Source organism: Haliotis rufescens, unplaced genomic scaffold, assembly GCF_023055435.1.
Source record: "Haliotis rufescens isolate VD_foot unplaced genomic scaffold, xgHalRufe1.0.p SCAF_124, whole genome shotgun sequence".
In the NCBI taxonomy this organism is placed as follows: domain Eukaryota; kingdom Metazoa; phylum Mollusca; class Gastropoda; order Lepetellida; family Haliotidae; genus Haliotis; species Haliotis rufescens.
Genome location: NW_025963807.1, coordinates 121,014 through 134,938, shown reverse-complemented (window position 1 = coordinate 134,938; position 13,925 = coordinate 121,014). Strand labels below are relative to the sequence as shown.

Genomic DNA, 13,925 nt, shown 5'->3' with positions numbered 1-13,925 from the left:
CATGTCCATGAGTCTCTGCAGTCACCGAGACACTTGCAAGATATGGCACAGTTGTCCATAGCACTCATGACTTCAGTAAGCTCAACTTGTCGACATACGTTGGTTCTGACATACTGTTTCATTTCATCCGAAATATTCCGCCTGCCACTGAGACATTGTCTAAATTTCATGAGAAGAGCATGTGCCTGCTTTTCTGGATCCCTGCCTGCTCCGTCCTTGTCTCTTGAATATAATCCTCAACATTATTGGCTGGACCATAGTGGATGACGGTTTCCACACTTTGTAAGTCCCAAGCTGAATGGTGTTGAGCAATGGACTATCAAGGGACTATCATCCTCTTGAAACCATTTGGATCCATGAAGGACTCTGACACACTTCCCTGTTTTCCTTCTCATTCATACATATTCTGTATGTTGTTATGCATGATTGATGTTGAACTTTAATTGAAACTTTAGCTTGAAAATTGGCCGATTTCTTTTATGAAATTTAACTCCTTATAAGAATAAGATCAACATATGCAAAAACAATTGTTGTTAGATGATTATTTTTTTGTAACTGATCAACAAGATCAACTTTAGTGTTTTAGTGTTTTAACTTAGCTAATGTAATGTAATACAGTGGATGTATGCATTCCTTTTTCATAAGGGCATGAACATATATTACATAATGCCTCTACCTGGGACTGCGGCCAAACTTACAAAATTAACCCTTGTTTGAGAGTAACAAGTATCAAGTTCATGATGATTGTAGAAGTGATTGTATGTATTCATAAATGTGACACATGCACATTTTGAAATGTTAATATTTGTGCTTTAACTTTGATTTGATGAATATCAAATTAGATATTGTATACACTTTATAGCTACTTGTGATCAGTGCACATTTTTATACCTTTAGATTGTGCAGTTTCATAGTGGTTAGTAAGAATATTTTGTGAATTTATACTTGTTTTATCACAAAACATGTGAATGAGTGAATGTCGTCTCATACTGCAGTCAGCAATATTGCAGCCATATGAAGGCAGCCTGTAAACCAGTAATTGATACGCACACCATCCTAGTACATAAAACATTCGCTCTCCATGCCTATTTATGGTGTCCCCGTCGTGATTTTGCTGGGATATTGCCAAAAGATGCGTAAATCCATGCTCTCTCAATTCAACATGCCATGCCTTGACAGACAAAACGAAATACAAAATATAACATTTATACTTACAATTTTGCAATGCAGTGTGCTTCATCAATGAAAATTGCCATCAAAATCTTCTCTTTAGTCAGGCTGTGTTCCAAGAACTGTCTCTGGACTTGCAAATATTATTATGTCAGTGTCAGGGTGAAAAAACCATCACAGTAGCATGGTTGGAGTTATTAAGTTTCTTAAACACGAATGGTGCTAATTCAAAAGTAAGTGATTTTCCTGATCCTGTTGGAGAAAAAAAAGGACATCCTTTCCTCTGAGGTAACTTACAATCACTTGTCTCTGATGATTCCTGAAGTGATCAATTATGTAACTGCATTACCTTCCATACCAACAGTTATACATGTAGTTAAGTTAAATAGAGGGCGTATATACTTAAAACACAACATCAATCCTTTGTTCCGTTCAGCAGTGTGTCAGATTCGTGATGGCTAGCTTGAGGTGGCTAGACTTGCTTTTTGTATGCATTACTAGATTATTTTTTTAAATGAAATAAATATATTCCACGGTCATTGGTGCAGGACTAATTGTGTATATCACCTGAATTTTGGTCAATACCTGAAATACTCAGTCGCCAATACAGCCCCTATTTCATATAAGGTTATGAAAATACATGTCCGTTGGAGCCTGAAGCCTGAAGTAGAATTTAGGTTATTACACGGATGATATACATGTAAGGCCGAAAATTGATGAACTTCTTTATTATGAAGAACACAATGTTTGGGACTAATATCATTAGTTGAAGGAGTAAGTATTACACCCAAACGTTCTGTTCCACACAATGCATTTCACTTCTGAATGTTTTTCTAAGAGTTGATACATACACTTGCCTTGTATATATGGTTGATGCACGTCGAGTGTCTCAGAAACGCGGGATCTGCAGGTATTAGAGCTGAATACAGTTGTGATTTGACGAATTCTTTTTCTTCTGACTCTTCCTCTTATTTCGTTTTTCAGCTTAGCATTGTGTATACACAACGTAATTAACAGATTCTGACATCAGCCACATATCTCGGACCACCCCACGAGTCTCTCTTAACCGTTCAATTAACGTTCCGCTTGGTGTTGCCACACCTGTCCGCCATCTGCTGTTGAGATACTGTAACGGTTCTCGTCTGAAAAGAGGACTTCTCCCACTGCTGGTGCTGTGCTACCCACTGAAGACGGTCCAGGAAACAAAGAAGAAGACTGAAAGGGTATGATTTCTATTTACTTACTTCTTTTGTTAGTAAATAAGCGGCCTTCAAAAGCGAATATGCTTGTCGTAAGAGGAGACTAACGGGTGGTCAGACTAGCTTGACTTGGTTGATACATGCCATCGTATCCCAATTGTGTGGATTGAGTGTGGCGATAAATAACAAAAAACAAACAAACAGTTGTCTCAGATTATTTATATTTAAAAACATGTATATATTTGTTAAAGGTATGTTTCTATTTATACTGCTCACACAAAGTAGGGGATATTGAAAAGTTACGACGAAAAGCTTCAGAATTATGTTTAATTTTCATTGGGAAACAATAATAATGTGGAAATAAGGATGTTAAGAAACAGTTTTGAAAGTAATGACTTTGATCAAGCTGCAGTTTCATTTTGTCGACACTGGAAAGTTCATGAGGGGTAGAAACCCAAAAGTTGTGCTTCTATGCTTTCTTCCGGCTTGGATCATCCCAATTGCTCTCAATCTTTCGTCTTCTCGTAACCTTCGCATTGTGGAAAGTGGTGAAGTGATGGATGAACTTGGTCCAAGACCCATGTTAACACCCATTTTTGCCCGTGAGGCACGTGGATTTTGTCATTTGCACGTGTGACACAAGATGTGATTTCTCATCCCCACCCCCTGGTACGTTTGAGTGCAATTTTCCTGGATGCAAGGGCATCTGGTGGGTCATTGTGAGGCTTGCTCAGACGGACCTATGCTTTTCCTCAATCATACACAAATGTTTTGTAAGCCTCTATATTACTGTCTTTGTGCCACTGATTTTAATTTCAATATACCCTACTTTTTGTGAGCAGTTTATATCCTACACATATGAAAAGATTAATGAAAGATTGTTTCTGAAACTTATACAGTGGAAATTTATTTCAGATACCACTGGGAGTGCTTCAGTGAGGACCTCAGTGACCGTTCTCCATCACAGAAGGTGCTCAGCGGAGGGGACTACCTCACCCTTGAGAGGCAGAAACAAGCCAATCATGCACTACGAGATGGACCTATACCAAGTTCCAGATTACAAGGACTTGTTCCAAAGATGGAAGAGTTCCATAACGAAGCTGAATTTCTAAAGGTATATGTAATAACTGCATTTTCTGTAATTGCGATTTAGCAAAAGAAGGACAGTTATTGTGTGGTTTGTAAATTGGTTTATTGTTTTGTTGCAAAAGTAACGGATTAGTCTTTGTGTAATACCTGACTACCTGAAGATATTTCTTTTTCAGGTTATATGGAAACACTTGTACTCGTCCTCCTCTAACAAGTCTGTTTGGCACTCTGCATGCTGCAAAGGAGCACAATAAATGCGGTGAATGTTAGTCAGGATCCTCATGACAACTTTTACCCATGCTCTGAATTCATGGACAAGGTCACCACCGCCTACATCGTAACTGGGGGACTACATTACTTCCAAATGGAACACCTCACTTCTGTCCCAACGTCAAGTTACATGGGTGCTGTTGGCAATCCATATAAAATGATTGATTATTTTCTAGGTCATGCAGCAAAACAGTTTGTAGACAAGCACGTCTTACCGGAGGTTCCTCAACAGCCAGGTCATGGTCTCCAAATCAAACACACTAGCCTGCAGGTACTGTGGAAAACTGTACCAGAGACCAAAAGCTCTCCGCAAACACGAAGCACGTTTGCATGGATATTCTGATCCGGAATATAATGCTGAAAACAATCAGGATTCCACATCTTCAGCAGAATCAAGATCATCTATTTATCAGTACACCCGTCTGTCTCTCATGCTTGGGCTTCTTCGAATAAATCACAACGATTCCATTCACATGGGAGATGGTGGCAGGCATGATGAGACTAGTAAAGTGGTTCTGTTTATACTACAAGGCAAGCAAATGTCCAAAGTATGCATATGGTCTCCTTTGAAACACAGGCAAAGGCATATGCTCTCCTATATGAACGGCAGGCTTTATAGACTGATATGGAACCGCACAGTCAACCATCAAGGCAGAGAAGACACCAATCATCCCATCGACCTTGACTTGGAGCATTGCAACAGGGCTTTCAAAGATAATGTACACACATACAAGGGGAGGTACACAGATAAAAGACGATTCTCAAAGTCAGCAGAAGTGCGCTGTCAATGGAAGAATTATGCCAAAAATACGACAAATTGGCATTCTGCAAGAAAAGTTCGGGAAGGCATGGAGTTGTTGATCCTTCTTGGTGATATTCTTAAACTTGTAGAACAATTCCATTCCTATGCAGCTCTATTCAATGAGGCCAACAAGCCACTGCCACAGAGAATTCAAGAACATGCTGAGTGACATCCAAAATTGGATTTCAGAAAGTCTTAAAGTCTTCAGTAGCCGCACATACCATAACATCTGAACCTTTTTTCCCGATGTGTAATTCAGTGTCACATGATTAAAACGAGACCCTGTTGCAAAGTCGCTATCACTGTATGTTTCATGATCTTCATGTTCTGAGTCTGAGTGAGATGATGAGCTATCACTCGAGTCAAGGGAAGTTTTGTACAACTCAAGAATATCACATCTACATTCACTACATGGGGTATTGCATGTCCATGAGTCTCTGCAGTCACCGAGACACTTGCAAGATATGGCACAGTTGTCCATAGCACTCATGACTTCAGTAAGCTCAACTTGTCGACATACGTTGGTTCTGACATACTGTTTCATTTCATCCGAAATATTCCGCCTGCCACTGAGACATTGTCTAAATTTCATGAGAAGAGCATGTGCCTGCTTTTCTGGATCCCTGCCTGCTCCGTCCTTGTCTCTTGAATATAATCCTCAACATTATTGGCTGGACCATAGTGGATGACGGTTTCCACACTTTGTAAGTCCCAAGCTGAATGGTGTTGAGCAATGGACTATCAAGGGACTATCATCCTCTTGAAACCATTTGGATCCATGAAGGACTCTGACACACTTCCCTGTTTTCCTTCTCATTCATACATATTCTGTATGTTGTTATGCATGATTGATGTTGAACTTTAATTGAAACTTTAGCTTGAAAATTGGCCGATTTCTTTTATGAAATTTAACTCCTTATAAGAATAAGATCAACATATGCAAAAACAATTGTTGTTAGATGATTATTTTTTTGTAACTGATCAACAAGATCAACTTTAGTGTTTTAGTGTTTTAACTTAGCTAATGTAATGTAATACAGTGGATGTATGCATTCCTTTTTCATAAGGGCATGAACATATATTACATAATGCCTCTACCTGGGACTGCGGCCAAACTTACAAAATTAACCCTTGTTTGAGAGTAACAAGTATCAAGTTCATGATGATTGTAGAAGTGATTGTATGTATTCATAAATGTGACACATGCACATTTTGAAATGTTAATATTTGTGCTTTAACTTTGATTTGATGAATATCAAATTAGATATTGTATACACTTTATAGCTACTTGTGATCAGTGCACATTTTTATACCTTTAGATTGTGCAGTTTCATAGTGGTTAGTAAGAATATTTTGTGAATTTATACTTGTTTTATCACAAAACATGTGAATGAGTGAATGTCGTCTCATACTGCAGTCAGCAATATTGCAGCCATATGAAGGCAGCCTGTAAACCAGTAATTGATACGCACACCATCCTAGTACATAAAACATTCGCTCTCCATGCCTATTTATGGTGTCCCCGTCGTGATTTTGCTGGGATATTGCCAAAAGATGCGTAAATCCATGCTCTCTCAATTCAACATGCCATGCCTTGACAGACAAAACGAAATACAAAATATAACATTTATACTTACAATTTTGCAATGCAGTGTGCTTCATCAATGAAAATTGCCATCAAAATCTTCTCTTTAGTCAGGCTGTGTTCCAAGAACTGTCTCTGGACTTGCAAATATTATTATGTCAGTGTCAGGGTGAAAAAACCATCACAGTAGCATGGTTGGAGTTATTAAGTTTCTTAAACACGAATGGTGCTAATTCAAAAGTAAGTGATTTTCCTGATCCTGTTGGAGAAAAAAAAGGACATCCTTTCCTCTGAGGTAACTTACAATCACTTGTCTTTGATGATTCCTGAAGTGATCAATTATGTAACTGCATTACCTTCCATACCAACAGTTATACATGTAGTTAAGTTAAATAGAGGGCGTATATACTTAAAACACAACATCAATCCTTTGTTCCGTTCAGCAGTGTGTCAGATTCGTGATGGCTAGCTTGAGGTGGCTAGACTTGCTTTTTGTATGCATTACTAGATTATTTTTTTAAATGAAATAAATATATTCCACGGTCATTGGTGCAGGACTAATTTCGTATATCACCTGAATTTTGGTCAATACCTGAAATACTCAGTCGCCAATACAGCCCCTATTTCATATAAGGTTATGAAAATACATGTCCGTTGGAGCCTGAAGCCTGAAGTAGAATTTAGGTTATTACACGGATGATATACATGTAAGGCCGAAAATTGATGAACTTCTTTATTATGAAGAACACAATGTTTGGGACTAATATCATTAGTTGAAGGAGTAAGTATTACACCCAAACGTTCTGTTCCACACAATGCATTTCACTTCTGAATGTTTTTCTAAGAGTTGATACATACACTTGCCTTGTATATATGGTTGATGCACGTCGAGTGTCTCAGAAACGCGGGATCTGCAGGTATTAGAGCTGAATACAGTTGTGATTTGACGAATTCTTTTTCTTCTGACTCTTCCTCTTATTTCGTTTTTCAGCTTAGCATTGTGTATACACAACGTAATTAACGGATTCTGACATCAGCCACATATCTCGGACCACCCCACGAGTCTCTCTTAACCGTTCAATTAACGTTCCGCTTGGTGTTGCCACACCTGTCCGCCATCTGCTGTTGAGATACTGTAACGGTTCTCGTCTGAAAAGAGGACTTCTCCCACTGCTGGTGCTGTGCTACCCACTGAAGACGGTCCAGGAAACAAAGAAGAAGACTGAAAGGGTATGATTTCTATTTACTTACTTCTTTTGTTAGTAAATAAGCGGCCTTCAAAAGCGAATATGCTTGTCGTAAGAGGAGACTAACGGGTGGTCAGACTAGCTTGACTTGGTTGATACATGCCATCGTATCCCAATTGTGTGGATTGAGTGTGGCGATAAATAACAAAAAACAAACAAACAGTTGTCTCAGATTATTTATATTTAAAAACATGTATATATTTGTTAAAGGTATGTTTCTATTTATACTGCTCACACAAAGTAGGGGATATTGAAAAGTTACGACGAAAAGCTTCAGAATTATGTTTAATTTTCATTGGGAAACAATAATAATGTGGAAATAAGGATGTTAAGAAACAGTTTTGAAAGTAATGACTTTGATCAAGCTGCAGTTTCATTTTGTTGACACTGGAAAGTTCATGAGGGGTAGAAACCCAAAAGTTGTGCTTCTATGCTTTCTTCCGGCTTGGATCATCCCAATTGCTCTCAATCTTTCGTCTTCTCGTAACCTTCGCATTGTGGAAAGTGTTGAAGTGATGGATGAACTTGGTCCAAGACCCATGTTAACACCCATTTTTGCCCGTGAGGCACGTGGATTTTGTCATTTGCACGTGTGACACAAGATGTGATTTCTCATCCCCACCCCCTGGTACGTTTGAGTGCAATTTTCCTGGATGCAAGGGCATCTGGTGGGTCATTGTGAGGCTTGCTCAGACGGACCTATGCTTTTCCTCAATCATACACAAATGTTTTGTAAGCCTCTATATTACTGTCTTTGTGCCATTGATTTTAATTTCAATATACCCTACTTTTTGTGAGCAGTTTATATCCTACACATATGAAAAGATTAATGAAAGATTGTTTCTGAAACTTATACAGTGGAAATTTATTTCAGATACCACTGGGAGTGCTTCAGTGAGGACCTCAGTGACCGTTCTCCATCACAGTAGGTGCTCAGCAGAGGGGACTACCTCACCCTTGAGAGGCAGAAACAAGCCAATCATGCACTTACGAGATGGACCTACACCAAGTTCCAGATTACAAGGACTTGTTCCAAAGATGGAAGAGTTCCATAACGAAGCTGAATTTCTAAAGGTATATGTAATTAACTGCATTTTCTGTAATTGCGATTTAACAAAAGAAGGACAGTTATTGTGTGGTTTGTAAATTGGTTTATTGTTTTGTTGCAAAAGTAACGGATTAGTCTTTGTGTAATACCTGACTACCTGAAGATATTTCTTTTTCAGGTTATATGGAAACACTTGTACTCGTCCTCCTCTAACAAGTCTGTTTGGCACTCTGCATGCTGCAAAGGAGCACAATAATGTGAATGTTACTCAGGATCCTCATGACAACTTTTACCCATGCTCTGAATTCATGGACAAGGTCACCACCGCCTACATCGTAACTGGGGGACTACATTACTTCCAAATGGAACACCTCACTTCTGTCCCAACGTCAAGTTACATGGGTGCTGTTGGCAATCCATATAAAATGATTGATTATTTTCTAGGTCATGCAGCAAAACAGTTTGTAGACAAGCACGTCTTACCGGAGGTTCCTCAACAGCCAGGTCATGGTCTCCAAATCAAACACACTAGCCTGCAGGTACTGTGGAAAACTGTACCAGAGACCAAAAGCTCTCCGCAAACACGAAGCACGTTTGCATGGATATTCTGATCCGGAATATAATGCTGAAAACAATCAGGATTCCACATCTTCAGCAGAATCAAGATCATCTATTTATCAGTACACCCGTCTGTCTCTCATGCTTGGGCTTCTTCGAATAAATCACAACGATTCCATTCACATGGGAGATGGTGGCAGGCATGATGAGACTAGTAAAGTGGTTCTGTTTATACTACAAGGCAAGCAAATGTCCAAAGTATGCATATGGTCTCCTTTGAAACACAGGCAAAGGCATATGCTCTCCTATATGAACGGCAGGCTTTATAGACTGATATGGAACCGCACAGTCAACCATCAAGGCAGAGAAGACACCAATCATCCCATCGACCTTGACTTGGAGCATTGCAACAGGGCTTTCAAAGATAATGTACACACATACAAGGGGAGGTACACAGATAAAAGACGATTCTCAAAGTCAGCAGAAGTGCGCTGTCAATGGAAGAATTATGCCAAAAATACGACAAATTGGCATTCTGCAAGAAAAGTTCGGGAAGGCATGGAGTTGTTGATCCTTCTTGGTGATATTCTTAAACTTGTAGAACAATTCCATTCCTATGCAGCTCTATTCAATGAGGCCAACAAGCCACTGCCACAGAGAATTCAAGAACATGCTGAGTGACATCCAAAATTGGATTTCAGAAAGTCTTAAAGTCTTCAGTAGCCGCACATACTATAACATCTGAACCTTTTTTCCCGATGTGTAATTCAGTGTCACATGATTAAAACGAGACCCTGTTGCAAAGTCGCTATCACTGTATGTTTCATGATCTTCATGTTCTGAGTCTGAGTGAGATGATGAGCTATCACTCGAGTCAAGGGAAGTTTTGTACAACTCAAGAATATCACATCTACATTCACTACATGGGGTATTGCATGTCCATGAGTCTCTGCAGTCACCGAGACACTTGCAAGATATGGCACAGTTGTCCATAGCACTCATGACTTCAGTAAGCTCAACTTGTCGACATACGTTGGTTCTGACATACTGTTTCATTTCATCCGAAATATTCCGCCTGCCACTGAGACATTGTCTAAATTTCATGAGAAGAGCATGTGCCTGCTTTTCTGGATCCCTGCCTGCTCCGTCCTTGTCTCTTGAATATAATCCTCAACATTATTGGCTGGACCATAGTGGATGACGGTTTCCACACTTTGTAAGTCCCAAGCTGAATGGTGTTGAGCAATGGACTATCAAGGGACTATCATCCTCTTGAAACCATTTGGATCCATGAAGGACTCTGACACACTTCCCTGTTTTCCTTCTCATTCATACATATTCTGTATGTTGTTATGCATGATTGATGTTGAACTTTAATTGAAACTTTAGCTTGAAAATTGGCCGATTTCTTTTATGAAATTTAACTCCTTATAAGAATAAGATCAACATATGCAAAAACAATTGTTGTTAGATGATTATTTTTTTGTAACTGATCAACAAGATCAACTTTAGTGTTTTAGTGTTTTAACTTAGCTAATGTAATGTAATACAGTGGATGTATGCATTCCTTTTTCATAAGGGCATGAACATATATTACATAATGCCTCTACCTGGGACTGCGGCCAAACTTACAAAATTAACCCTTGTTTGAGAGTAACAAGTATCAAGTTCATGATGATTGTAGAAGTGATTGTATGTATTCATAAATGTGACACATGCACATTTTGAAATGTTAATATTTGTGCTTTAACTTTGATTTGATGAATATCAAATTAGATATTGTATACACTTTATAGCTACTTGTGATCAGTGCACATTTTTATACCTTTAGATTGTGCAGTTTCATAGTGGTTAGTAAGAATATTTTGTGAATTTATACTTGTTTTATCACAAAACATGTGAATGAGTGAATGTCGTCTCATACTGCAGTCAGCAATATTGCAGCCATATGAAGGCAGCCTGTAAACCAGTAATTGATACGCACACCATCCTAGTACATAAAACATTCGCTCTCCATGCCTATTTATGGTGTCCCCGTCGTGATTTTGCTGGGATATTGCCAAAAGATGCGTAAATCCATGCTCTCTCAATTCAACATGCCATGCCTTGACAGACAAAACGAAATACAAAATATAACATTTATACTTACAATTTTGCAATGCAGTGTGCTTCATCAATGAAAATTGCCATCAAAATCTTCTCTTTAGTCAGGCTGTGTTCCAAGAACTGTCTCTGGACTTGCAAATATTATTATGTCAGTGTCAGGGTGAAAAAACCATCACAGTAGCATGGTTGGAGTTATTAAGTTTCTTAAACACGAATGGTGCTAATTCAAAAGTAAGTGATTTTCCTGATCCTGTTGGAGAAAAAAAAGGACATCCTTTCCTCTGAGGTAACTTACAATCACTTGTCTTTGATGATTCCTGAAGTGATCAATTATGTAACTGCATTACCTTCCATACCAACAGTTATACATGTAGTTAAGTTAAATAGAGGGCGTATATACTTAAAACACAACATCAATCCTTTGTTCCGTTCAGCAGTGTGTCAGATTCTTGATGGCTAGCTTGAGGTGGCTAGACTTGCTTTTTGTATGCATTACTAGATTATTTTTTTAAATGAAATAAATATATTCCACGGTCATTGGTGCAGGACTAATTTCGTATATCACCTGAATTTTGGTCAATACCTGAAATACTCAGTCGCCAATACAGCCCCTATTTCATATAAGGTTATGAAAATACATGTCCGTTGGAGCCTGAAGCCTGAAGTAGAATTTAGGTTATTACACGGATGATATACATGTAAGGCCGAAAATTGATGAACTTCTTTATTATGAAGAACACAATGTTTGGGACTAATATCATTAGTTGAAGGAGTAAGTATTACACCCAAACGTTCTGTTCCACACAATGCATTTCACTTCTGAATGTTTTTCTAAGAGTTGATACATACACTTGCCTTGTATATATGGTTGATGCACGTCGAGTGTCTCAGAAACGCGGGATCTGCAGGTATTAGAGCTGAATACAGTTGTGATTTGACGAATTCTTTTTCTTCTGACTCTTCCTCTTATTTCGTTTTTCAGCTTAGCATTGTGTATACACAACGTAATTAACGGATTCTGACATCAGCCACATATCTCGGACCACCCCACGAGTCTCTCTTAACCGTTCAATTAACGTTCCGCTTGGTGTTGCCACACCTGTCCGCCATCTGCTGTTGAGATACTGTAACGGTTCTCGTCTGAAAAGAGGACTTCTCCCACTGCTGGTGCTGTGCTACCCACTGAAGACGGTCCAGGAAACAAAGAAGAAGACTGAAAGGGTATGATTTCTATTTACTTACTTCTTTTGTTAGTAAATAAGCGGCCTTCAAAAGCGAATATGCTTGTCGTAAGAGGAGACTAACGGGTGGTCAGACTAGCTTGACTTGGTTGATACATGCCATCGTATCCCAATTGTGTGGATTGAGTGTGGCGATAAATAACAAAAAACAAACAAACAGTTGTCTCAGATTATTTATATTTAAAAACATGTATATATTTGTTAAAAGTATGTTTCTATTTATACTGCTCACACAAAGTAGGGGATATTGAAAAGTTACGACGAAAAGCTTCAGAATTATGTTTAATTTTCATTGGGAAACAATAATAATGTGGAAATAAGGATGTTAAGAAACAGTTTTGAAAGTAATGACTTTGATCAAGCTGCAGTTTCATTTTGTCGACACTGGAAAGTTCATGAGGGGTAGAAACCCAAAAGTTGTGCTTCTATGCTTTCTTCCGGCTTGGATCATCCCAATTGCTCTCAATCTTTCGTCTTCTCGTAACCTTCGCATTGTGGAAAGTGGTGAAGTGATGGATGAACTTGGTCCAAGACCCATGTTAACACCCATTTTTGCCCGTGAGGCACGTGGATTTTGTCATTTGCACGTGTGACACAAGATGTGATTTCTCATCCCAACCCCCTGGTACGTTTGAGTGCAATTTTCCTGGATGCAAGGGCATCTGGTGGGTCATTGTGAGGCTTGCTCAGACGGACCTATGCTTTTCCTCAATCATACACAAATGTTTTGTAAGCCTCTATATTACTGTCTTTGTGCCATTGATTTTAATTTCAATATACCCTACTTTTTGTGAGCAGTTTATATCCTACACATATGAAAAGATTAATGAAAGATTGTTTCTGAAACTTATACAGTGGAAATTTATTTCAGATACCACTGGGAGTGCTTCAGTGAGGACCTCAGTGACCGTTCTCCATCACAGTAGGTGCTCAGCGGAGGGGACTACCTCACCCTTGAGAGGCAGAAACAAGCCAATCATGCACTTACGAGATGGACCTACACCAAGTTCCAGATTACAAGGACTTGTTCCAAAGATGGAAGAGTTCCATAACGAAGCTGAATTTCTAAAGGTATATGTAATTAACTGCATTTTCTGTAATTGCGATTTAACAAAAGAAGGACAGTTATTGTGTGGTTTGTAAATTGGTTTATTGTTTTGTTGCAAAAGTAACGGATTAGTCTTTGTGTAATACCTGACTACCTGAAGATATTTCTTTTTCAGGTTATATGGAAACACTTGTACTCGTCCTCCTCTAACAAGTCTGTTTGGCACTCTGCATGCTGCAAAGGAGCACAATAATGTGAATGTTACTCAGGATCCTCATGACAACTTTTACCCATGCTCTGAATTCATGGACAAGGTCACCACCGCCTACATCGTAACTGGGGGACTACATTACTTCCAAATGGAACACCTCACTTCTGTCCCAACGTCAAGTTACATGGGTGCTGTTGGCAATCCATATAAAATGATTGATTATTTTTCTAGGTCATGCAGCAAAACAGTTTGTAGACAAGCACGTCTTACCGGAGGTTCCTCAACAGCCAGGTCATGGTCTCCAAATCAAACACACTAGCCTGCAGGTACTGTGGAAAACTGTACCAGAGA

General features: G+C 38.9%; 1 long non-coding RNA gene across 2 annotated transcripts; it reads left to right on the top strand.

The window, feature by feature from the left end:
• The first annotated feature begins 2,195 nt into the window (after positions 1-2,195).
• LOC125378546 lies at positions 2,196-13,794 on the top strand. Of its 2 annotated transcripts, XR_007220280.1 has the most exons (9): positions 2,196-2,393; positions 3,285-3,483; positions 3,635-5,234; positions 7,107-7,345; positions 8,237-8,436; positions 8,589-10,184; positions 12,057-12,295; positions 13,187-13,386; positions 13,539-13,794. It is a non-coding gene; the product is annotated as an uncharacterized LOC125378546 (long non-coding RNA). The 2 variants fall into 2 exon arrangements; XR_007220279.1 differs by lacking the exons at positions 12,057-12,295; positions 13,187-13,386; positions 13,539-13,794 and having other exon boundaries at positions 8,589-11,505.
• The last annotated feature ends 131 nt before the right edge of the window (positions 13,795-13,925 follow it).